We start from the raw sequence: 26,893 nt of genomic DNA, 5'->3' as shown, positions 1-26,893 counted from the left end.
CGCCGGAGCTTGCAGCCCCGCCCCCTGACCACACGGCTCTGAGCGGGAGGAGTTCAGGCCCCACCCGAGCCACGCCGCTGCTGCAGCGCTGTCCAGGGCCACTCCTGGACGCGGTGCGCTGAGGCGCCGGGGTATGGGGGGAGGCGGAGACAAGGGGGAGCCTCTGACATTTTCGTGGGAGCCCCTGCAGGGCCCGGGGCCTGGGGCAAATTGCCCCACTTGCCCTCCCCTACCCCCCCCCGGGCAGCCCTGGTGGGAGCCATCAAAATTCTAAACCACCATTAATGGCCCACACTTTGCATAATTACAATAGGATCTCAGAGTTATACTTCATATTTCTAGCTTCAGATACAAGAATGATACATGCATACAAATAGGATGATCACACTCAATAGATTATAAGCTTTGTAATGATACCTTACAAGAGACCTTTTGCATAAAGCATATTCCAGATACATCGTATTCACACTCATAAGCATATTTCCATAAAACATATGGAGTGCAACATCAGAGGCCTATTTGGAGGCAGATGACTGAGTGGTAGGCCAGATCAGCAACATCACCCAGAGAAAGGTGGGAAGAACTTAAATCTTGATATCCAGAGGCTAGAGAAGACACATGAGGAAGAAGAATCCTGGGTAGTCCTAAGTTTCGGGACCCAGATGAGACATCAGCCCCTCCCCACCCAAGTCATTTCACCAGCCCAGTGAGAGCACCCCACAGGAGGTAGCAGGGAAAACCTAGTTGTGTGTTTCATGTTTAGCTGACCAATGTGAAAAGAGACTGTCCCCTGATGGAGTGTGTCTACCCTGGATGTTGTTATAGCCAGGTTCATGGTTTGCGGGGGCTCCTCAAACCGGTGTTGAATAACACCATATGTGGTGTCTGTAAAACTGGGGAAACAGGTAGTGAAGGGCCTGATGACACAGATTGTGGCTAAACACTTATTAGGGGAAGGAAATTGACTTCTATCTGGTAAGATAGATTGGCATCAGCCAGTCCACAGATCTTGTGTGCGTGGAGGGACTCTAGTATACCCACAGGGCTGTGGCGGAGTTAGAGGTATAAGAAGGCCAGAGTAGCTGAATGAGATTTAGAGTGCTGAGGATCCTTTCATGGCCTGTGATCCTGGGCAGAAACTGGCAAGGTTTCTCAGCCATGATGCAACAGGAACATGAGCCAGTAGAGGAGAAATCTACCTAGCTTGTGGCACTACAATCAGGAATGCTCAGCACTTCTGGGTGCACTGAAGGGGGTTGGAGGGACTTGTTAGAGCACATGGAGACTGCTGAGAGAGGAAATCTGAGATAGCTTCACAGCCTGGAGGAACAACTATAGGAAGCCATTGGGGACTTGTATTTGGTACATGCCTCTGTGGCCGCTACCAGTGCAACTGTGGCTACATTGCTATTTATACTTATGCTAGCTTGAGGAGAGCTAGTGTGAATATTTGTACACAAACAGAGGAATCACAGCCCTAGCTTAGAGTGCAGATGTAGCCATAGCAAAGTTGTTTTGTGTGACAAAAAATTATTTCACTGGAAGACAAGATGGTTTCACTTTATTACAAATTCTTTTTAGAATAAACCTCAAATATTATCCAGTGCTTCAGAGTTTAGATAAGCACACTTATACTTGATCCAGTCAATTATTCTTCCCACTCAATCACAGTTTTGACAGCATAACAATTCTTTGTCACAAATACTTGAGTATAGTATTTGTAGTACTACAATTCCTCAAAGTCCAGTATTGACTATACCACTCTGCAGCACAGTTCCTGTGATTATAGGCAGTGTTGATGTTCCTCTTATCACTACTGTCTAAATGCACAGATGATAGGAACATGTAGAAGCTGCAGTAATGCAAGTGTAGTAATGTTATTGTTAGGTATATAATCAGAATACATTTTTATTTTAATCTGAAAATAAAAGAAAAAGTTGGAATGTTTCATAGCTCTAAAACAAAGCTCTCCAAAATTCACAATATTGTCATGGACCATAAAGGTGCTTGCTGTCTGTGTACTGTACTATCTGACCTTGCTCATTCAAAGATGCACTTGTTACAGAATGTCAGTCTCTAATGAGGCCTAAAGTAATTGAGCCTGATTGAACTGGCAAGATGCTGCCTAATTAAAATGATAAATGGAATTGGCTGATCATCTATGGAGGGCGAATGGCATGGAGGACATTAAACAAGGTCATTCTGTCAAGGAGAACCACTAATGCTATGAGTTTCTATTCTTTGGGTGGTGTCCTCCAAATATGGGCTATCCCGCCTACTGTGTAATCATGAGCATGGTGTATCACTTAGAAGGCATCCACTACAATATGGCAGAGGCTCACAGCTTTAGGGCTGTTCTGGGCAAAGGTCATTGAGTGTTCATCCAGTCCATCCATGATCACCTTCCTCCCTTATCCATATTTGAAGATGCAGGTAGAAAATCTATTAGCATTGAGGCTGAGACGACCGAGGAACTTTTATAGGCTTTTATAATAGGTAAGGCAGCACAATATACCTTCCATTGCCACAAGGGAACAAAATCTGTGTTGGCATGTGGTAGATGACTTCAAATTTACCTTTAAACTGGTCAACTGAGCCTTTGGCTTTGGTCCTTTTTAAGTCTATGAGCAAAACCTTGATCAGCTTGTGAAATATAACAGCTGTGCCGTATCAGTTAAGTACAGATCCAATTAAGGAAGAGGTGTATATCCACACCACCTTAGGGAGAACTGGGGAAGGGAGGCACAACTTCTTTGTTTCCTAGTATGCAGGGATATTATTCAAGCTGCAGCATCATTTTGCTACCCCACAGTACACCCAACCCATTCTGTGACTCATGTGGAGGGGGAATCATGGCCGTGACATCTCCCCACTCTAGTTGGGGACATGTATGGCCCCAAGAAGTACATAGAAGGAGCAGTCCCTACAGTTTCCTCAGCACAGGGACTGCAATTATCCATGTGCTTGTGTGGGACATGCATAGGAGTTGCAAAGGTTCTGAATGCCTTCCTTCCATGCATCTGCATGCAGGCCATAGTATCCATTTAAACCTTTCTGTTATACCAGCAGCAGGGTTGTGCGCCTGGTCACCCAAGCCCTTCTATTCTGCAGCTGTCTGAGAAAAAATGTCACATTTAAAAGTCAGCCATGTCACATGGAAAGAATTGCAGCAGCGGCTGTGTGCTCCCATTTTTATTCATGTTCTTTCTAAGGTAAGTCTACAGATCTGGCCCAGAGTCCATATGAATTTCTAGCAATTATTGAAGGAGATTAGGCAAGAAGGCCAGAAGAATTACCTCTCTGGTTACCATAACGCCAAACAGCTTCCATCAAAGAGTTTTGCTTGCTAAGTAAGTCTGAGGAACAGGGCAGGATTAGAAAAATGATGCCAGTGGCTGTAGGGGGCTGCTTAAATGCGGATTATTGAAGTTGTAGTTAAAAAATTCCAAGGTTTAATGAATCTCAATGGGTAGATTTATCTTATAATTGCAGATCGTAATTAGAAGAATTGAACTAATTAGAACTGATTTATTATACATATGCATCTAAGCTTAACTGAAAGTAAGATTTTTGTGCCTAATTTCAGAATGACTGGGTGTTAATGTGCAAAGTGTTTTTTTTTCTTTTTTAGTAGAAGGTGTTGCAAAATCTGCTTATATTTCTCTTCTATGCATTAGACTTTCATGCTGTTTCTCTGTTATTAAATATTTAAAACTTTTTTAAACAAAACAGAGATTATTTATTGGTCCTGGAGTCTTTGACTCTAACTAATAACCCCAAAACATGAAATTTGGATATTAATTTTATTTCAGAGGACTCCTCTTATAACAAATACTCATGCAAATAATTAAAACAACAAAAGCTCTACAAACAAAGCAGTCTTTTGAATGGCAATCTTTGTTAGTTGGATAATTGCTGTGCAAGCTTTAAAGCTTTAAAATGGGTGTAGATATAAATATGAGTAATATTAATTTGTGGGTTATATTAAGGTTTAAATGTCTATTAATATTCATAAGTCTTAAGGGTATTATTATTATTATTTTATTATGGAGTTTTCATATACATAGTAATGCTATTAGCTCTCATTACTGAACAGTACATAAAATGTTGTTCACCGTTAATGTAGTTAAGAATGGATTTCTCATCTCATAAAGGGTGGATGTCAGGGTGATGAAAAATGTGCCATTCTTAAAATCTCAGTGGCCTACATATAACCATGTGACAATTTCATGGTTGGAACTGAGCTCTAGTTTCCATGTTTAGAAGGGAAGGGAGAGGGAAAGGAGTAGAGTTTACAACTACTTGCTTTGCATAATTCCCTGTATATTGGGAAGCCATATTTCTTCCCTAGAAGCAGCACACAGGGTATCACTGCAGACAATAAAAAAATGGATGGAAGTAAGAAAAAATGTTCAGGTACTGGATTAGATTCACCCTCATCACTGCACAAAGATGCAAATTTCATCACTACACCAACAAGGTCCAAGGGGCATCAATAGGGAGTCATTATATCAGGGAGCAGCAGCTTTAATCTCCACTAGGGACCAAAAATCCTGCTGCAGGAGGATACTCGAATCAGCACATTCCCGGCTGGCCTAGATAGTAATAATGTGGGTTGTGCTGGCCTCCTATCCATTGGTAGAGGGTCACTGTGAACACCTTATATTGCCACAACTTCCCCCAGTGGACTTTGTCTTCAGGAGTTGTGGCCATATTTTATTCCAACTTTCCTAACATATACTGTATAGTGAATACATACAGTATTCCTAACTATAGAAAGAGTCTTGAAATTAAAATCAGTCTTATATGATTCAAGCTTTTTAAAAATATGGAGTCTTTTACCTGTTTGCACAGCAATTAATACGATTGTTCTGTAGCCTTTAAGGAATGGGTTGGTTGTTTCAGTTTTAATTTTTAGAGAACGTGTCTACATCACTAAAAACAACCACCTTAACTGGCATTCTTGTTTCAGCCATTTCAGTGTAGTAGCTGAATGAACTACCTTCTTGACCAAGAAGTGGTTCCTCATGGAAATAGATGATGTCACTAGATGGGGAAGCTTGCATTACTCATAATACTTTTGTTTTCCACAGCATATCTTATCCAAAGATCTCATTTACTGCTATTAATTAATTAACCTATCTCATAACATCCCTGTAAAGTAGGCGTTAACCCCCTTTGGCAATGGAAAAACTAAGTCACAGAAAGGTAAGTGAGTTGCCCAAGGAAAGAAAGCAAGTCTGTGGGAGGATAATCCAGAGCTCCTGACTGCCAGGCTTACACATTAACCACTGGATCATACATGTTCCTGGTGTACTTAGCGTAGGGTTAAACAGAGAATTTCAATGTCCAAGTCTATCAAACTGTCATATGTCCCAAATGCTAACTTCCCTGTAAAACCCGTTATCAAAGCCTTTGCTATTTTATTTAATTTGTTGTGGAAAATCTAGCATCAGTGAAGTGTCTGAGAACATTGGTTGTTCCAGTGAAAGGATGGATGTTGGTAATTCTGTATGCAAGTTACTGAAGTTTGATTGTGGGGGGAGGGGGAGGAAGGTTTGGAATGAAGGACAACAGCATGTTTAATGGCTATGGGACCAAAGTTCAAGTTCTCAGTAAGAAGAGTGTTACCAGGACAAAAGACATGGAATAAAGGGAACTTTTCACCCAGAGGGAGAATTTTGTCCTTCAAGTATTCAGCAGAAAGAAGATATGGAATAGCCACTAGCTTAGGGAGGCTTTGACTGATAGTGTGCCAGTTGTTGCCCTTGTCCAGGGTCCCACTGAAGTTAACAGGACTCCATGCAGCCAGAATGAGATGCCTGTGAATGATCAATTTCAGGCCTAGGGCCAGAGTGAATATGCTGCTGGAAAGAGACAGAGGGATAGTGTGTGAGTTGAGGGGAAATGTAAAGTTGGGTAAGATGAGCAAATCTGGAAAAGAACACAGGACAGAGTAGCATAGAATGCAACAATAGATGTTAATCAACAACAGCCACTGAGATCATGAAGAATGGTGCAATTCGGAAGTTACAGCTGTTGCTTTTCGAAATGACAATCTGCATGTGGAAAAATGGGTGAAGAGGAAAAAATTCTAATTTTTTTAGTAAAATAACTCTTAATTGTTAGTGGTTAGAATGATTAATTGTAAATGTTATGAATTTCTTTTTATGACTTCAGAAAATATGATGACAAAATGTGACATTCTATCATCCATTATGTATGTCAACTTCATTATAAACTTCCCAACATCCAAGAAAATTCTGCTTGTAATGAAGTTAATAATACAGATATTACATCAAGAAAGGTCACATCAGGCTGGCATTTTAATTTAGCCACCTCTTATTAATGTGGTGGTAGGAATTCTAATAAAAAATCATTAGATCAGATAGAATAACTCATCCAATAAAGCCTGGAGAAATGTCAATATTGACACTTGCAATAATCTTATATGCACATTTAATGTATAACTGTAGAAGCAGCAAAGAATCCTGTGGCACCTTATAGACTAACAGATGTTTTTGCAGCATGAGCTTTCGTGGGTGAATACCCACTTCTTCGGACTACTTGCATCCGAAGAAGTGGGTATTCACCCACGAAAGCTCATGCTGCAAAAACATCTGTTAGTCTATAAGGTGCCACAGGATTCTTTGCTGCTTCTACAGAACCAGACTAACACGGCTACCCCTCTGATACTTAATGTATAACTGATTAATGCTATTATATGAACATGTCTTCCAAATAAGAAACTTCTATAAGGTTAAGTACAATAATCCTTATTAGATGCAATAATTGCAGGCCCAAATATTTCTGATACATTTTAGATTAATAGATGAGATGACATTTAAGAACAAGATGTGGGTAAAGTTTAAAAGAACATTATGAAAAAATATCAGAGGGGTAGCTGTGTTAGTCTGGATCTGTAAAAAGTGACAGAGTCCTGTGGCACCTTATAGACTAACAGAAGTATTGGAGCATAAGATTTCGTGGGTGAATACCCACTTCGTCAGACGCAATGTGTCATTATTTACATAATAAAAACTGTTAAAAGAACAGGAGTACTTGTGGCACCTTAAAGACTAACAAATTTATTTTAGCATGAGCTTTCGTGAGCTGCAGCTCACTTCTTCGGATGGTAGTCACTTTCACTCCAGGTAGTCCTTTTCTGATAGGCAAAAGAACTCAATGTATAGATCTTATGGCTAATATAGCAATGGGCCCAATTTTCCACCTCTTTCACTATAAAAATCATTTACAACTGTGCAAAGGTAGGTGTAAATGCTTTCTGATCACAGTGGTAGCAATTTATGCTAACTTGCACTCTCTTTGCACAGCTATAAATGACAACACAAGGTACAAGGCAGTAACTGTCCCTATTAAGATAAAAAAGCCACCTTTTTATAAGCCTGAAAGGCTTTTCTTTAGGTATGTGCCTATTGAACAGTTAAGGCCTGTTCCTAAAGTCCTAGATTTTGTTTTTGTAAGGAGTGCCAGGTCAGGCCCTTAATTACCTACGTTCTTATGAGATGTCTACAGAAGGAATATGTGGCGGTGTTAACACCATGGTTCCTGAAGCCGGTAGTAACACTTTTCTCCCTAGCGTCGTCTCTTATGAACACAATCTAAAAGGAGCTTTCTTAATACAGTATTAGTAGTCCATTATTTTTGTGAAATCATAAATACTGATGGAAGGTGGTCCATAAAGAAGCCACATTCTGAGTATGGGTGGGTGAAGAAGGCTGAAATAAAACAAAGAACAGCTTTCATATCAACCTGGACTCCATTCTATCCTGCTGTCCATCAATCCATCACATTTACAATGTGCCTGTCACTGTAATACCTAGACTGATAAGGAGAGAAGTGTAAGGTATTGGGAGTCAGGACTCCTGGGTTCTATTCTTCACTCTGTCACTGACAGCCTTGGGAAGGCAATTTATCACTTCTGTGCTTCGGTGTACCTGTTTGTAAGTAGGGATAATACAATGCTTGCCCACTTGACTGTGGTGTTATGAGTCCTAACATTTGTAAACTGCTTCATGTTCATGAAAGATGTACAAAGTATTATTATATTACTTTTGCTTTAAAATCTCTCCCCTAGCTCCAATTTACCATCTTCTCAGTTACTGTTGATTCCCGCTGTTCCCTCTCTTCTCCCCAGCCAGCTACTCTGCCTATATTTATAGGCTGAACCCTTGCTCGAAGATAAGTTATCCTTATCAATTTGATCCTTTTCTATCCTTCTAGCCTTGCTGACCTTCTCATTTTATCCTTATATCATCCAAGTCTACACCCACTTCTAATGAAAATTTCACTTACTGGGCTGTTGCCTTGAGTCAGTGTTATGACCTCAGACTTACTGAATCTTCTCTTGTGACATGAAACCTCGCAACTGTGTAAGATATATTACTAGGCACTAGGGACTGGGCTATGCTGATGAGTCATATATCACTCTAAGTTTCTTTAGCCCTATTTTATGTTTGCCACATCACTTCATTCTATGGGCACAAAAATGTTGTTAGTGCTTTGGCACGCTATTATAAATGAAGTGAAAGCTGAAGTTGTTAAATAAAAGTTGGAACCTGTCTACTAAATGAAAGGCTCCCAGTGAATGTTGGCGTCTTTCTCTGGTGGCTCTCTTATGCCTCTAATTAATAAAAGGCACCTATAGATAAACACGTTGAAAGTTACCACAACAGATGCATAGGCACAGCTGAGCTATGCTTTGTGGAGGTGTAGTGATATGCCACCTTTATGGCCCCTTGTTCCTGGGGCAGCTGGGAGCTGATTTGGTCCTCAGTGAAAACTAGAACCTATGTTGGCTGCAATAGTCTCCTGGCACTGCTTTGATCTCTCAAAACCACTGGAGCATTGTGCATTTAGGCCATGCTCTCTTCTAGCTCTATCTTCTCAGAACAACCCTGCACTGCAGATGAAAGCAGAAGAGCGAGAGCAACTGGTGTATAACTAACTTTACTGGCTTTATGTCATTAGGGATTCTCCTATGCTAGGGGAATCTCCAATTGGCTGTTTAAACCAGATTTCCACCACAGCATCCCAAGGAAGACAGAAATGGGCTGCAGATGGAGCTCGCTGTGTTTCAAAAGTCAGATAAGCTCTTACATCTCAGGCCTCCAAGAGATTAAGCTACTGCATGTTGTCCCTATCCTGGCCCACTGCAGCAGGGTGGATAGCTGCTTCCCCACATTGTTTTTGCTCCCAGAATGGAAGATCAGTCAGGCCTATGACCATGGGGTGGAGTGGGAGGGGAGTGTCCTCAAGATGCAGGCTCCAAAGCAATCCTTTGTGCTTGTGGGTAAGACTAGATTTGCAGTAAATAGTCTCAGAATTTTAAAGACATAAGTCTTCAGAAGACAGATTAGCACCTGAAAGTGTGGCTCTTGCCTTTCATTTCTGAGGAAGGACTTTTGTAACTCATTTAACTCAGAATTTATGGCATTTTTGTTTGCTGTGAGACGAATACAGATTATTATCCCTTTACATGAGGGATATAAGATGCTTTACTCCCAAGTACTGCTGACTCCTCAGCAGAGACCACTTTGGATACACTGCTTGATGGGTTTAAAGCAGAATTCAACAGTATACTAGATAAAAGGGAGCTGGGAAGGGGAAGGAAGGGAAATTGATGTTCTCACCAAATGAACAGATGATTCTGGCAAGATTTCCAGGAGAAATATGACTGTAGCTAAAATGCAATCACACTGAAATGGATTTGTGGTGACTGACCTCACAGAAGACCAATCTACTATACACTAAATGAGAATTACTTTAAAAAAGAGGTGGACTCACCATAAAGCAAGTTGTCAGTCTAACCAAATACAAGTGTTTTACCCTCTCCCCATTCCAACAGTGTGTATTTGTGTTGACATTTTTCTCTGTCATCTGCTTGAAACAGTGCCTTGAAATTAAGGAAGCACTTGCATTTCATTAGAAGCTCTCAATTGCTTAGCAGTCTTAACACAATTTGCTACAGTACTTAACTCTGAAATAGGAACTGAGGTCAATGTCATCGTTACTGAATAAAGATGGGAAAGGAGGGGCAAATAGTTGAACTATCTGATTTTCTGGAATGGTAGTGAGTGCTATAGAGGGGGAAAGGAAAGGTGGGGGGGTTTAAGTGAAATAAACCATTTCTTATCCATATAGGCCCAAATCCAGCAAAACATTTAAGCATGTGAGTAGTCCCACTGACATGCACGTGCTTAAGTGATTTGCTGAAGTGGGGCTACATTATCTTCCAAACAAATTTAGGCCTAAATTCATCCCTGGCATAGCTCCAGTGAAGTCAATAGAATTACATCAGGGATTAATCTGGCTTCTTGTGCAAAATCCTGATTTGGGCTGCGATGGGGCAGGCTCCCCATAGTGGCCTTGAGAAAGCTGAATTAGGCCAGGCAGGCCCAATCAACCAATTCAGCAGCAAACAAGGGAGAGATTTAGGCTACGAGGAGGTCACTAATTGCAAGCAAGTTCACCTCTGAGGGAACAGGTGGGGCTTACATAAAGCTAAGAGACTAGCAACGGAGAGATTGCAGGATAATGGTCAGTCACTCTGAGGGAAAGAGAGATAGGAATCCATAGGGCCTAGTAGACCCTAGGAGAGTCAGATCTGACTAGAAGGAGTGGAAGCAAGGTAAGACATAGTCCAGAGGTGAGAGCAGTAATGTTAGATAAGCTGCACACCTTCTTGGTAAAGGACCCTGGAGTGGAACTCAGAGTAGAGGGTGAGTCTGGGTTTCCCTACCAACCATTGCACAGCGGTACTGCTTGGGGTAGTGAATTAGAAGACTGCCTGGGTCACTGCAGGAGTGACAGGGTCAGGCTGTTGGGCATGAGGACTGCTGATGCTGCTTGAGCAGAAAGACTTTGAAGGACTCCACCCTGGAAGGGGAAACCACTTAGTTACCTGGCCGGAGGACCAAATTGTGAAGAGGAAGCTTCAGCTCCTGGAGTGAGACAGGAGCCGCAGAGTGAGCAGGAGACAGGGAGTGATGGATGGGGTGTGAGCCTGGCAGAGCTAATCCCCAGAACAGCCAGGAGGAGGCACTGTTGAGTGGTGAGTAGCTTGCCCTGTCACAGGGGCTAATTCAGGAGTGATGTAAATGGTACTATGAATCATATATTGTGGTGTAAATGCAGGGCCGGTGCAAGGAAGTTTCACGCCCTAGGCAAAACTGCCACCTTGCGCCCCGCCCCCAGCCCTGAGGCAGCTCCACCCTGAGGTGACCCCCCCGTGGCAGCTTCCTCCCCACCCCCCCGCCCTGAGGTGCCTCCCCCACGGCAGGCCTCCCCGCCCCCGGGGAGCCGTCTGGCACCTCCCCACCCCAGCTCACCTCTGCTCCAAAAGCCCTGCTGTTGGGAACCCCTGGGCTGGCTGCCGGCGGCGGCGCGCTGACCCAGGGGAACCCCTGGGCTGGCTGCCGGCGGCTCAGACTCCCTCTCCCTCCCAGTGCAGCGGCCACTGAAAGGCTTTAAAAAAAAAATTAGGGGCGCTGCTTTTTGGCGTCCCCAAATGTTGGCGCCCTAGGCAACCGCCTAGTTGGCCTAAATGGTATCACCGGCCCTGTGTAAATAGGTCAGAAAACAATGTAATGGGGAAAGGACTAACACGTGCCAATACAGCAATCAGCGAGTGTGTAAAGTGAGTATAATTGACATGCTGAGAGAGCATACTGAGGATACTTAATCAAGAAAACTTACCAGGAGAGTGCAATATAAACAGTTTAAGGTTTATTTTATTTTACATGATCTTGTTAGTGGCTTTTCCTGTTAAACTCAGCCCACACACTCACTGTGGCCTGAATCTCAGTTACACTGAGATCCCATGATGCCGTTCTGGCACAGTAAAAAGACCTCATAGGGGATGGAAATGGCTGCCTGAGAGAGGACCTGTTCAAGGAGCTGTGGCTAGTGCAGAAATGATTTAAGGAGTCTACAGCAGCCCGGCTCCTAGCTCATGTCATGGGGGTATAATGAGTAGAAAGAATGGCCCATAAGGGGTCCCTAAAAGTGGAGGTTGCCCTAACTTACACTGGGAGCCAGGCACAGCCCTGGAATACAAGGAGAACTGGGGTGACCAAAAGCCACCTTTTGTTCCTCTGTCCCTATGCCAGGCACAGGAACGGGACAACTGAAAATCGGCCCCCTGTGAGTCAAATTGGTGCAGGTTACATGGCTATACTCATTTTCTATCCCATTGTTCAATCCTGCCATCATTTACATGGGTTCACTTCACCCACAGATGCCAGTGGGAGTTGCATACCCCATAAGCTTCGGCAGAAGTAGTAATGTACACCACCCTGGCCTTTGCATCATTGCAGAATCTGACTCATAGACAAGAAAAGGAACTCAGTCATTCAGGTGTGTATGTTGCAGAGGGGAGGGTTACATTTTCTACACAACAGGGTGCCAAGCAGGGCTGGCATAATTATTAACAGCAACAAACAAAGGTTTTCCTTTTCGCAAAAAATATATATGTCACTCGAATAATGTGCAAACACTGTAAATCATATCAAGGCTCCCCTCACCCCTTTTGCTTTTGAAATTTCTTTAGCATATCTGAAGAGGCAGAGAGACAGGGGCTCCAAAAGCTTCAATAAAATGTTATGTGTGACAGAACAGACAGCTGGTGAAAAGAGGAGACTCATCTTACGGCAAAGTGACATTGAGAGCTTTCAGAGATGCTTGCTGTGTTCACGCTAGAGAAAACCTTGATGTGTGCAATAATCTACAGCCACAGCCTTGAAGATTTCTCTCTCTTTCTCTTTTCCCATCCTCAGTTCTCAATATACCTGTAAAGCATCAAGATGAGCTGAAGAGCACTCAGACAATTTTTATGTGATTATGTGGGCGACTATAAGGGAGAGATGTTTGGCATTATTATGAACTTTTCCCTTCTTTTATTTTTGTAAGTTGTTCTACACCTGTGCTGAGCTCCTAGCACCACTGAGCACTAGCAGTAGCCCAGCCTTCATACATAATTCATGCAATCAAAACTTTGCAACTGTGCAAAATTGTGTACCCCACATCCTGTGCCTCCCAATTGGCTTTCCATAGACTGTCAGACATTACAGCAGTGTGGCTCGCTCAGTGGCCATAAACTGAAGCACTAATGAAGCTGCCTGAACTGCACAGTGGAGAGTCAGTTAATAAGTCTCTATTTTTAATTTTGATCAGCTGACAGGAGGTCCAAAGTGTTGGAAAAGCTTTAAAACAAAAACCAACAGCAAGAACAAAAAAAATCATTGTGGCAGAATTGAGTAGGAAATGGACACAGATTTTAAGAAAGGTTTTTACTTCTGATGGACAAAATTAAATATCCCTTTGAAAACACCAAAGTGTTTCAAAATCGACCATCTAATTCAGTAAGTAGGCAGTTAGATATGAATTGCTGAAATAAATGCCTTGGAGGCATTGTGACCTTAGAAGTGTGTTATCTTAAATTCATATATGCCTTAGAGTGTGTGTCAGCCAAAAAAAAAAGAAGAAAAGCATCAACCTCCCAGATGCCCCCCATTCTGCCTATGCTCTTTTCCCTTCCTCCCCGCTCCTTTCCGATATGTATGGATAGGCACTGAGTGTGTTGCCTCTAGAGAGAACAGCAGAACAATAGGTTTGGGAAATCTCTTTTGTCATTTGCTAAACATAGGGAGTGAAATTCTGTCTCATTGACATCAAGGGGAGTTTTCTCATTGACTTCAATGGGGTCAGGATTTTACCCCTGAGCCATATCCTCAGTTGAAAATGACACAACTCCACTGATGTCAATGAAGGGAAAAAATTCTTCCTAGCTTCTGGCACTCAATGGTTGATTTATGCCCAGAATATGAGTGTTTCTATTCTAATTTTAACATACTGTATTATGTCTGTAGCTATATGTATATTTGATCCATATCCATTTCTAATTCACTGTTTGAATCTTACTCAACTCGTGATGTCAATGATATCTAGAAGCAATAAGTGCCACAGGTTAATTATGCTTGTGTAAAAATATATTTCTTTTTCAAAGTTTTTAATTCATTGGCTTTCAGTTTTATTGTATGCCCCTGGATCTAGTTTATGAATTTGCCTTCCTGTACCATTCCATTTTTATCCATCTATATTATGGCTCTTATTCATCTTCTCTGTAGACTAAATAGTCTCAAGCTTTTCAATCTCCCCACGTACCCAATTGTCTTCATAAATCTGATCATGTTTGTCAGACATTTCTAAAAGTCAAAACCAGCACCTTGAACTTCATTGGTAAGTCATCTGGAGACAATGTTGCTCTTCGAGTATTGGGGTCATATGTACCCTGCAAGGTGCACCTCTCAATGGATAGGTAGGCACATTCTGCACTAGCTTAAACTTCTTACTGGTGCAATCATATGTGGAACACATTAGAACACTAGTGTGGAGGTGACAGAGGCGTGGATGATGGTAGGAAGTGTATATCAGAAAGGAAAAGTCACACACTTATAGACAGAAGTAGATGATGAAACGTCTTTCTGTCTACAGCTACCGTTTGATAGTGAAACTCCAGCACCGCAAACCTTTTTCACAAATGGCAGCTGCATTTCTTCAATCAAGTCTCACATATCACTCATGCCAGCGCAACTCCCCCAGACCATTTTGCCCTTGCATGAATTAAGCCACAGCCTGCTGGTCCTCATCTAGTCCCTGATTTCACAAATACATTAGGTTATTCATTCCTCTGCTTCAGTTGGGCCTGATCTGATGGGGTTATTCAGCGAATACCATCTGCATAGGGAATATGCTGAAGACCATGTTACCTTACCAACACTCCTAACAACTTCATATACACAATGATCTGTGAAAAAAATCAACCCCTACAGTATTCAGATGTGAGAACAATCAGGGCACATGGGCATTGCCCAAAATTACATTTTGGAACATCACCAAATGAATATCAACAGGACTGGTCAAAAACAACTCTATCCATCTCTATTAACAACTGCAGACACCCCAACCAAACATGGCCAGTTCTATAAAAGTTAGCTCATAAAGCAAATAAAATCAATTTGTAAATATTATCCATTGACTAGCACAACCAATACACTTTCCACTTCCAATCCTGTTCCAAAACCTGACTAATCAGAATCTAGGAAATCTGAAAATTCTAAAAATTGCCAGGGTTGACTTTTAACACTGGTGATGGTATAGACTCAATAGACTCCCCTCACTAACTAGAAAGATAATCAGCATCAAGCAATGGTTTCTTAAACAGGGACCTCACAGTAGTTCCTTTATATGTTGACAATCTGGCAATCTGAATTTATGTTATGTGTCTCTATGTATTTTTCTAATTGAGGTGTTTCCCTCTCAGCAGTCTGGTTACTGGCTACATTGCCAAACAAAAGTGTTTTTTTTTAAAATAGTAGAAACTGCTACTCCTGCTTTGACTCTTTACTCTCATCCATGCTATGGAGACTTTGTCTCCAGCTTCAGTCTTCTTAATTCAGAGCATACATTTAAAGTACCATGGCCACTGGCACAGGGCTACTGACAGACAGTGACAAGCTAATGATCTAGCACAGGAAGGGAAATACAAAGTAGCCTATTCAAAAAAGTTGTTAAAGATTCTTTAATGACCTGCACCTCTGGAGTTATTCTGAATTATAAAAAATGCCCAACCCGATAAAACAGTGCTACCACATACCATCACCAGTGTCAAAAGTTACCTCTCCCTGCCGCCTCCTCCTCCTCCATAGAATTAACTGAAAAAAAACCAAAAAAATCAGTTGCTGAAAAGCTTGTATCATTATATAATTTCTAGAGGAAGTTGCCCCAGTTCTCCAGTAGGTCCAAGAGGTAGCTGCTGGGAATGAGCTATGACTCCTTGATACTTGGCCACCTGGTCCAGATGGAAGTTAGAGTAGGCTCCTACTGTTCTAACTTCTACCACTGGTGTAAGCTTCCATAATGGAGCTTATGCCACCAGAGGATCAGGCACAGTCAAGCTTGGCTCAACCATGCTCCCCTGTCCTCCAGCCTTCCTCCTCCTCGTTCTTACACTGGAGGTGGGGGAGAAGCTGGGCTAGGAAGCAGCCAATCTGCTATTGCCATCTGTGCCATCATGCTATTGGAGGATCCTCCTACACAAGGTGATTGAGGGGCGGGGGATCTCTGGTAGTTTTTAACAGGTCTTGCAAAGTGCCTAGAGAAGCTGGCCCAATGTTCTTAGAATTAGTTTATATTGCCATATTATCCTTGAAATATTTCCCACAGTGAATGTAGAAAATGTGATGGTGACTGGAAAAAGAAAATGATATGGTGCTGATTCTTCCAAAGTGGTCCTCCAATATTTCTACAAATTTTGCAAAGACCCGAATGGTAAAAAGTGGGTGTCTAACTTTAACCATTCAAAGCTGGAAAGCGCTGGCCTTTTTTTTCCCTCTTCTCCAAACTTTGAACTTGCTCCATTACACTTTATCAGTGCAAAAGAATCTTTAAAATATCAAACAGGGGAAATAGGTTGTCAAGAAAACTGGTGGCTTAAAATATGGGAGAAGACCTCTATTTCTGACTGCAAAATAGACCTGTACCTGAACTTTGTTAATTTGCAAAAATGATTGCAGGACAGAAATTTGGCTAATTTAATGGAGATTTATGATAGCGGTAAAATATTGTAAATGTTGCTACCACATTCCATTTTTGCTTTTATTATCTTCCTCTTACTGAAGAGCAAAATATTATTATAGTATTGCAATAGTTTAAAACAATTTTTATACTTTAGATTTTACTATTTTTACATATAAATCATAACCCTCTAAACAGGGGGAGCTAGGGAATTCCAGCTACCATACAGGTTGTAAATTCTTTCTGGATGGGTCCCTATGAAATTTACAAAAGAGAATATTCCCTATCACACTTTCAGTAGTCTCCTCCTGCACTAAAGCATAAATCAGATATTTTGCTTGCTTGCTTGCAAAGGGTGAATACCCTTGCCCTTCTTGGGTGTGCAGTATAGTGAATGGCTAATTCACATTCTCCATTACTTATGTACATTTCCTCAATAGCTCTGTACAAGGTTCGTTTTGGAGCTCAGGGAAAAAGGCATTTATCATTCACATGCCTTGTAAATTTTTGAGTCCACGTCCAAATGCTGGACATTGGCTTACACCTATTGCTGACTGCTGTGCACAACTGTGGGGGTGCTGCAGCAACAAAAGTGCCATTCATTAGTTTCTATAACCGTCCATGATCTGGTAATAATTCAGTAATTCTATGGTATTTTTGAAAAGAGCAGGAAGTGTCTTGGCCATCTACTTCTCACTATAACTGATACGATACACTAGGGCTGTGTGCAAGCTATTGCAGTATCCATCAAATTACACTCACTGCACCACTAATATTTAATGTCTTGCTTTGTAAATTGCTTTGGGATATACTGAGTATAACAGCCTTTATATTAAACCAAATGGTGTCCCAAAATCTGCTATGATGCTTGCATATGCATGTACGGGCACTGATTCTACAAGACATGCAGTGAAATGTGACTGTGTATCTGCAGAAATGAGCCCTGAAGTGCTTAGAAATTAGGGAAGTGTTTGCTGTTTCCAAGACTGCAGCTTTTCTTGACTTGGAAGTGTGAAGTAGTGAGTATTTTCATCACACCATAAGAACTAAGGTTGTAACAATCAGTACAGAGGCCTGAATCCCCAACAGAATGTCTGTTTTATGCAGCCTCATGTTTTATGCAGATTAAGTTTTTCCTAGATTTTTTTTTGTGTGCATTGCTAGAGCGTATTAAGCTTTAGTGGATTTAGACAGGAATTGGATTACAAAAAATACAGCTAATGTCATAATCTTTAAGAAGAAATGAGGGGGAACAATTGGAAAAAATATGTGGAGTGGGAGATATCAGGGATAAGAGGAGGAGAGATACAGCAAGCCACTTTCTGGTAAATGATGTGAAAACTGATTAAATATACAACATTGCCTCACAGTCTGTCTAGCAAAATGAAATTTACAGTATGAACACAGAATGAATTTTCTCAGAAGTGTTACTATTAAAAACTGAGGTAATTTCTATGAAAATTTTCACTTCCTCCAGATCAGACTATTATAGCCTATATATATAATTAACTGCTTTTATATAAAGATATTTGAGATAATGAATACTTCCCCAACTACAATATATGCCTCACTGACACTCACAGTTAAGGAGAGTCTATGAAGTTTAAGGTCCCAGTGGTGCAAAAATGTTGTAAAATGTATGCACCTCTTTACTTTGTGCACTGTGAGTACTTTCCTTGGGGACCTGATTCTGAGCTATTAACTTCAGTGGGTACAGGCTCAGACGCTGGGTGGAAAAAAATGCCTCACTAAAGTTATACTGCATATTTTAAGACCATGCATATTTCTTTTCAGGATCAAGGCTTTAATGTCACTTGAGAATCCCAACCTGAAAATTATCTTAAAACTTTGTTACAAGTATTATTAATTATTATTTATTTGTATTACTGTAGTACAGGGGTAGGCAAACTACTGCCTGTGGGCTGGATCCGGCCAGTCAGGGCTTTGAATCTGGCCGTGGGATTGTTATCCCTGTGGTGCCGCGGGCCCCACACTGCTCCCGGAAGCAGCTGGCACCACGTCCCTGCAGCCCCGGTGGGAGGAGGGGCAGAGGGCTCTGCGTGCTGCCCTTGCCTGCAGGCACCGCCCCCCACAGCTCCCATTGGCCGAGAATGGGGAACCACAGCCAATGGGAGCTTCAGGGGAGGTACCTGCTTGCGAGGGCAGCGTGTGGAGCTCTCTGCCCCCCCCAGGGACCGCAGGGACATGGTGCTGACCGCTTCCGGCCCCAGTGCGTGCCACTGCTACCCCGGAGCTGCTCCAGGTAAGCAGTGCCGGGCCAGAGCCCACACCCCAAACCCCTCCTGTACCCCACACCCCAACCCCCCTGCCCTGAGCTCCCGCTGCACCCTGCCTGCACCCCAACCCCCTGCTGTACCCGCACCCTTCCTGTACCCCAACCCCCTGCCCTGAGCCCCCTGCCACAGCCCACACCCCTTCTGCACCCCAACCCCCTGCCCTGAGCCCCTCTCACACTCTTCCCTGCACCCCTGCCCTGAGCCCCCTCCCACACTCTGCACCTCCTCCTGCACCCCGACCCTCTTCCATGAGCGCGCGCTTGGGGCGGCATTTTGCCGGCAGGGCGGCAGGCGGCTCCGGCGGACCTTCCGCAGTCATGCCTGCGGGAGGTCCACCAGAGCCGCGGGACCAGCGGACCTCCCGCAGGCATGACTGCGGAAGGTCCGCCGGAGCCGCCTGCCGCCCTCCCAGCGCACCCTCCGCAGGCACGTCTGCAAGAGGTCCCCCGGAGCCGCGGGACCGGCAGCGCGCCCCCTGCGGCATGCCGCCGTGCTTGGGGCAGCCAAATTCCTAGAGCCGCCCCTGCCCCACACTCCCTCCCACACCCCAATCCCCTGCCTCAGCCCTACATTCATGGCCCTGCATGCAATTTCCCCACCCAGATGTGGCCCTCAGGCCAAAAAGTTTGCCCACCCCGATGTAGTGACTTGGAGTCCTGTCTCAAGACCAGGGCTTCTTTGTGCTAGACACTACAACTTAAAGAGATGGGTGGGGGGGATACATATTTCTCCCCCTCCCCCCCAGTTTGTTTACTTTGTGAATTCATAGCACCTTGTATTCAGTCAGGTTTGGATTGTGGGGTGGGGAGAGTTGGAATTTGATGACTGTGTATGCTTCTCTTGGCTCTGCAAAAGGAGTTTTGACAGTAATACCATGCTGAAAGTGAACATGCAAACAGGCAGCAGGGAACTGACAGGAGTAGGCACAGAAAGAAAGGGAAGAGAGGTGAGCCTGAGTTCTTTTAGTGATTTTCTCAGACCAAAACAAAAAAACTGCTAAACGTAAACAGAGGAGCCAATATACTTATACTTTTTTTGAAAATAGATTTTAAATACAAATAATTCAGGACATGATAGTAAAGGATGCTATCAGAAAACAGTATCTTTTAAAAAAAAAACACACTCAGTTTTAACATGTATGTTAAAGGAACATTGTACATTTACATCATTTATACCATTTCAGATTATAATCATTGTCTCAGTATGGAACTGATTCAGTAAGGTATTAAACAAGGCAAGATAAAGCATGTAAGGAGCACCCTGGGACTTAACTGGGACTACTTATATGCTTAAAGTTAGGCATATATTTAAGTAATTTGTTGAATCAGGGTGTGTATTTGAAAACATTATCTTGGGCTCTGATGTTATCATATAGGTAGGCTCTGGTCTGGTAAAAACTTGGATGGAAGGCATCCAAGTTAAACCCAAGTGCTGCAAGAAGTGAAGGTGGTCACCAGGTATACTCTACTCTGATGATCGGGCACTGGGCTGTTGAAAATGGCTTAATTAAATGAGACAGAGGGAAAAAAAAAAGGTCCTGACCATCTGCGGCCATTAAGGATCCTATGGCAATTTTCCCATGCATAATTTTTATCTATCCCCAGTATCCTGCAATTTCAGTCAGATAGGGTATTATTCTACATTTCCTGATCTAAATAATTCTGTGATGTAGCTGTTTGCTGTTAAACATCTGTCACGTTCCAACTCAGAGAGGACTGCACTTCATTAGCTTGCAGGAGGAGACTTACATGCAAAATATATAGTTTGTAAAGTACTTTTGGATCCATCAAGATGAAAGGTGAAGTATAAATATAAAGTAATACTATTCCTTACAAGTCAATCAACATCTAGGATTCACAAATATCCTGAAGGATCCTGGCTCTGTAAAGCACTGACTTGTATCAATGTGAAATACTCAATGATCAGTAAGATCATTTTTCTTTTCTTGGAACACTCAATAATTCAGAAGTGTTCTCCCCTTAAAAAGTAAGTTTGTGTGTGTAATTGCATAGAAAACTGTGCACAAAAAATGCATATTCTCATCATTTTGCCATGGCATAGTGAAATTCTCTTGCTATGGAGATCCATATAAAACTAGAAGTGTAAAGCATAAGGAGATAGAAATGTTGTGAATGACACTGGATGTTTTACTTTTGTTGAATTTTTTATTAGAAAGAAAATGTGAAGCTTTAATGCCTAAGAAAATGACATAAATGGATGAAATGGGATTCTAGGGCACAAAGTGAATTTAGTTAAAGCATGCCAGATGAGTGGCACTTGGCTTTGTATATTTGTAGATGCTATATATTAAAATATTGTCAGTTAATTTAATGAATTATTAGTTTTACTGCACGTTTATGTACTGAGTGCTGTGAGGCAGACTGATGTCAATAAAAGGACTCCTGTTGACTTTAAAGTGAGTTATAGCAAAACACATGTGTACATGGAGCTTAACAAAATTCATTAAAGCCAAGAACCCTCCCTCACCCCAAAATTTGCTACTTTACCATATATAATGTAAAGGAAGACAGATCTAAGACAATACTATGCAGACGTTATCAGTGAGATAATAGAAGTAGGAGTATAGAATTTTGAATGACAGTTTAATTGCACAAAATATATCAATATTAATCAATTTAAAAGTGCTAACATGACAAAACAAATCCTTGTAGTACCCCATGTGGGAATGAACTATGAGCAATCTCTTTAACTTCATGAACACTGTCCTGCATGTCCTCTGGGGAGTATTGGTACCATATTAAAACAAAAGCAATGGAAGTGCCTGTTTCTTGTCTTTATGGATGGCTATCAAACTCAGTTTGACCATTGTGCACCTGCTCCGTTGAGGGAGTTTGTTATAGTTAATGCCTCAACCAAGGTTTCTTTGACAAAGGATATGATCTTGAACCTCTTCAGTAGGGGAAACAAGGAGTCTGTTTCTACAGCAGTCTAGCAAATATGATCACAGTGTCACATATCTTGACATAAAATCCATTCTGGCCTTCTTGACTGTAACTCTCAGTGGAACCCCTCAAAGAGTACAGCATACATTTAAGGATTTAAGATGTTTTGCAGCATGTCCAGAATACAGCAAGATTGTATGCTGAGGGTCTTATTCCAGCCACATAATATTCCTTCATTTCCATTTTGACAACACTTTGTGTTCTCTTTCACAAATTTAAAAAGCCACTGGTAGCCAATTCAGTGCTAATGCCAGGCCATTGTATTTAGCTTTGTTCCCAGGCAGTAAAGGGCACTGCAGGTGAGAGGGTAGGGGTGACAGAACTACTTGTTAGTCTGGATTGTACCCTGGGTATGTCGCAACATATTTATTTGTTTACAGAAAAGACTTTTTTTTATATATTTTGCTGATAAATTGCAAAACACAGTGCTACCAATATGTCACATTCCTATACAATATACTCTCATTCTTCCTTTTAAAATTATACTTTTATTTTTAGTTTGAGGACAATGTCTTTTTTTCTGCATCCCTGCATGCAACTAAGCAAATGTGCTGGACTTTTAAGGTTGTCTCTTTTTTGAGCTCCTTTTCTCCTCTGCTATTTTCTAATCAAGTGTTTCATTTTACTATCACAGGCTACTCTCACAACCTTGTCATTACAATTTACCCTATGCTTATGCATAGTATATGTTTAACTGAAGTCCCATATATCTAGCCATCTGCCATCTGAGCAAAACTTAGTCTCAAATATAAAGGAAAAGGGAAAATCTCCAAAGAGAAATGTAGACAAAGTCTTTATTTTATCCCATTACCAATAGGCTCTCCAGGCTCAGCAACACCAACCAACAGTGAATTAGAAGGGCATGATACTAGTGCTACTACCTCTGCTGCTAGTTACCGAGCAAAGATGAGCAATGATGTTTACAACCATAGGGGAAAAAGTGAAAACTCCACATTGCAAGGTCTCTCTTTCTCCCCAGAACACTGGTTAAAAAACCAAAACCAGCAGCGGCAATAACAGAAACAGAAAGGTTTGTTGCAGTTGTTATGCAGAAGGCTTTAACATTTATGATACTGGCATCTGTCTAATTTCTACTAAACAGATATATACAATAAACTCCACCTGGTTGTATATAATGGTAAAGAATCTTATTGTGAATGACAAGTGAACCAGATGGTAGGCAGCAGGTGAAATACTACTGGTGGAAGGGTATGAAAATGCTTTCTCAAGAAGATCGTTACTGGACTGGGTTTTTTCTCCGAGTGAAGTAACAGGGCCCCCTTAAAGTGTGCTAGCTTCTATGGGTTAGCTGTCAGATAATATTGAATACACATGACTAATATGCACATACTTTTCTAGGGCAAGCCACATGACATGTAGATGGATCTATCCCAAATCATTCAATACCAGCCTATTCAGACCCAGTATAAACTTACTAAGATTCCTTGTCTCTACATCTGTTCTAATTATTCACAAAAGGCAGGTAGAGGTAATTCAATTTCTCTCTGATCATTACCACATAAGAATTACATTAGGTTTTCACAGTTGGCATAGTTCAGTTCTTTTTAATTTCAGCTGCAGTCATGGAATGCTATGCCTCACTCTTTCCCACTTATAGGCAACCCCATTACTAAGGGAATGATTAGTATTCAAAAGCATTTTAAAGTCCCATCCTGTGTCCTTTACAACTTCATAATTCATACTTAGCTTCCAAGATGAAATTTTGCTCAGATAAAAAAAAAATCTTACTGATTGTTTACTCTGAATAAAAAGTCTTTCAGAGCAATTAGCAAAATACAAAGAGAAAAATCTCAATGTCTATGTTAGAAATTCACACTCAAGCTGGCTAAATTCTAAACTTTCTCTCCTAAATTAAAATATAAAGAAAACCCAGTAGCTAAATATGTAGAAAAATGTTCCATTTTGCAAACAAGGCTTTGGCTTGACTCAATCTTTTCATTTGTTTTGGTTTTTTTTAATGGTGCATACATATACTTGGAGGAGTGTCTGGGAAATTACACAGAAAACAATCAGTATGATTCTAAGTGCATAGAACTTTGTAATAGTAATATATAATACGTAGTATTATTCAGTATCGTGCAGTAATCATTCATACTAACTAATGCCTTCATGTAATTCAACTCACTTCAGACCCTGTGCAATCTATGTAATATATAGTATAGTGTGTATATAGTATTGTAATATCTGAACGCCTCTCATGAAGGTAAAACTTGGATTAGGTTAATGAGAGCATAGAAAAAAGTTCCTTCAAATTCAAAGAACAAAACTGTACTTTACTAAGGAAAGAATTCCCATAAATAATGGAGAGTTTAAGCTTTTCAAGAGAACTTATTTACTAATTACATTTTTTTTGTTGCAACTGAACTCATTCATTCTAGAGGGTTGCATATGGCTAGCCTGTCCTAGTCAAAAAGACAGATATTTTTCTGAGCCTTTATTGCTTCTGCTCCATACATCTATCCAAGTTAGCTTTCAAACAATTGTTGAGGGTCTGAATCCATCCTGCAGATCACTGATGTTTAGAATAATTTATGTTTTAGAGGACTTGATAGCAGCTTCCCACACTAACGCTGTACACTTTAACGATGCGCTGACAACTTTTCAAAACTGTGTTGTGTGGAATTAGTTACTATTCTGGTTACTATACTATGGCCAGAAAAGAGCTGACTAGAAAGACTGTTCTGGACTGATCATTCACAAAATTATAAATCGGTCTGTGTGTGCATTAAACATTTACTGCGTTTTATCAAAACTTGGTATATTACTACTTCACAAACAGATTGAAAAAACAGATTATGGTGAATTTTGCTGTCTCGTCATGAGTAGAAATTCACCAGAATTTTCTCTTGACAATTTTTGTCTTTCAAAGCACAGAATTGGGCTGTGTGAGAGGAACTATTCAAACCGGAGGGCAGTGTGAGGTGGCTCATAGAGTCAGTCCAGTTCCTAGAGGATGGATGTCCACAACACAAATCCACTACAAGAACTGGTGACCAGTTGATGGCATTCTTGTTGCCATTACACTGGTCTACAATTTTTGAGAAGTCGTCTGCTTCAGAGATAAAATGTGCTATTTATTATGTATGTTGATGTGCTGAATTCAAATATGACAATTAAAATAACTGATTGGCTACTGTTTTTAAGTTATTTAAGTTTTTACATTTTATGTCTATGTATATTGTGTAGATAGTAGAGTTTTAATCACAAATCTGAGGACCAACAAAGACACCTTCCTTTATCTTAGCTTCACTTAACTTTGGAAATTTTCCATGGAGGTACTTGAAAGCTGCTTGTGTTTTGTCAATGGCCTTGACAGTGTTCTTCATCAGATCCAGCTTGATGTGTAAGGGTGGTAACAAAATCTTCTTTGATTCAACAAGTGGTGGATGCTGAACACTTTTCCTCCCAGGCTCCAATGACTGTCGGAGTGGCCAATCTTTCTTGATGTAGTGGGAATCTCTTGCACGATTATCCCATTCGCAGAGAAAACAGCAGTACTTTGTGTATCCAGTCTGCAGACCAAGCAAGAGAGCAACAACCTTCAAATCGCCACAAAGCTGCCACTGATGTTGGTCATAGTTTATGCACCTCAAAAGTTGTTTCATGTTGTCATAGGTTTCCTTCATATGGACTGCATGACCAACTGGAATTGATGGCAAAACATTGCCATTATGCAGTAAAACAGCTTTAAGACTCATCTTCGATGAATTAATGAACAGTCTCCACTCATCTGGATCGTGAACGATGTTGAGGGCTGCCATCACACCATCGAGGTTGTTGCAGGCTACAAGATCACCTTCTATGAAGAAGAATGGGACAAGATCCTTTTGACGGTCACGGAACATGGAAACCCTAACATCACCTGCCAGGAGATTCCACTGCTGTAGTCTGGAGCCCAACAGCTCTGCCTTACTCTTGGGTAGTTCCAAATCCCTGATAAGGTCATTCAGTTCACCTTGTGTTATGAGGTGTGGTTCAGAGGAGGAGGATGGGAGAAAATGTGGGTCCTGTGACATTGATGGTTCAGGACCAGAAGTTTCATCCTCTTCCTCTTCCTCGTCTGACTCAAGTGAGAATGATTCTGGTGCATCAGGAACCGGCAGTCCTTCTCCGTGGGGTACTGGGCGTATAGCTGATGGAATGTTTGGATAATGCACAGTCCACTTTTTCTTCTTTGACACACCTTTCCCAACTGGAGTCATCCTTCAAGAAGTAACAATTGCTGGTATGATCTGTTGGCTCTCTCCAAATCATTGGCACTGCAAAAGGCACAGATTTCCTTTTCCTGTTCAACCACTGGCGAAGATTTGTTGCACAAGTGTTGCAGCATATGTGTGGGGCCCACCTCTTGTCCTGATCTCCAATTTTGCAGCCAAAATAAAGGTGATAGGCTTTCTTAACCATAGTGGTTATACTGCGCTTTTGTGATGCAAAAGTCACTTCACCACAAACATAGCAGAAGTTATCTGCACTGTTCACACAAGTACGAGGCATCTCTGCTCACTTTGGCTAAACAGAAATGTGTCCCTTTGCAAAATCAAACACTGACAAATAAGAGAGCACAACTGTCAGAGTCTACCCTCACTTGAAACTGGGCGGTTTCAAAGTGAGGACCCGCATGTCTTCCCCCCACCCCAAAATCCTAGGGTAGGTCTCCCCTTCGGCTGCCACCACCCGGTCAATTCCGTGGGCCGGGACACCCCTGTTTCCCCCCTTGGGAACACAGATCAATTCACAGAGGAGGAACCTCCCCCCCTCTTCCCTCTCTCCAGCCTGCTCTGGAGACAGAGTTGCCTGGATTCAAACGCCTTGAATCTCTACACACAGGGAAGCAGCCCACTTCCCCCTCCCCTTCCCCTGAATTTCCCCAAGGGAAGGAATTAACCAAGTCCAAAGAAAAGAAAAGAATTTATTAAGAGAACAAAAAGAAAGTACAGAATCTCTATGAGCCCAAGCTGGACACTCATCAGGGTATAACCTTATCAATCTCTGGAGAGAATCCCTCTCCCCCTTTTC

At 41.7% G+C, this 26,893-nt stretch overlaps 1 long non-coding RNA gene across 1 annotated transcript; it reads left to right on the top strand.

The window, feature by feature from the left end:
• The first annotated feature begins 10,494 nt into the window (after positions 1 to 10,494).
• Positions 10,495 to 13,559, top strand: LOC123367657. Its single transcript, XR_006578583.1, has 3 exons — positions 10,495 to 10,651; positions 10,825 to 11,074; positions 12,572 to 13,559. It is a non-coding gene; the product is annotated as an uncharacterized LOC123367657 (long non-coding RNA).
• Positions 13,560 to 26,893: the final 13,334 nt, after the last annotated feature.

The sequence above is a fragment of the Mauremys mutica genome, chromosome 3 (genome assembly GCF_020497125.1).
Source record: "Mauremys mutica isolate MM-2020 ecotype Southern chromosome 3, ASM2049712v1, whole genome shotgun sequence".
Taxonomy (NCBI): Eukaryota; Metazoa; Chordata; order Testudines; family Geoemydidae; genus Mauremys; species Mauremys mutica.
This window is presented reverse-complemented; position numbering and strand designations above follow the sequence as displayed.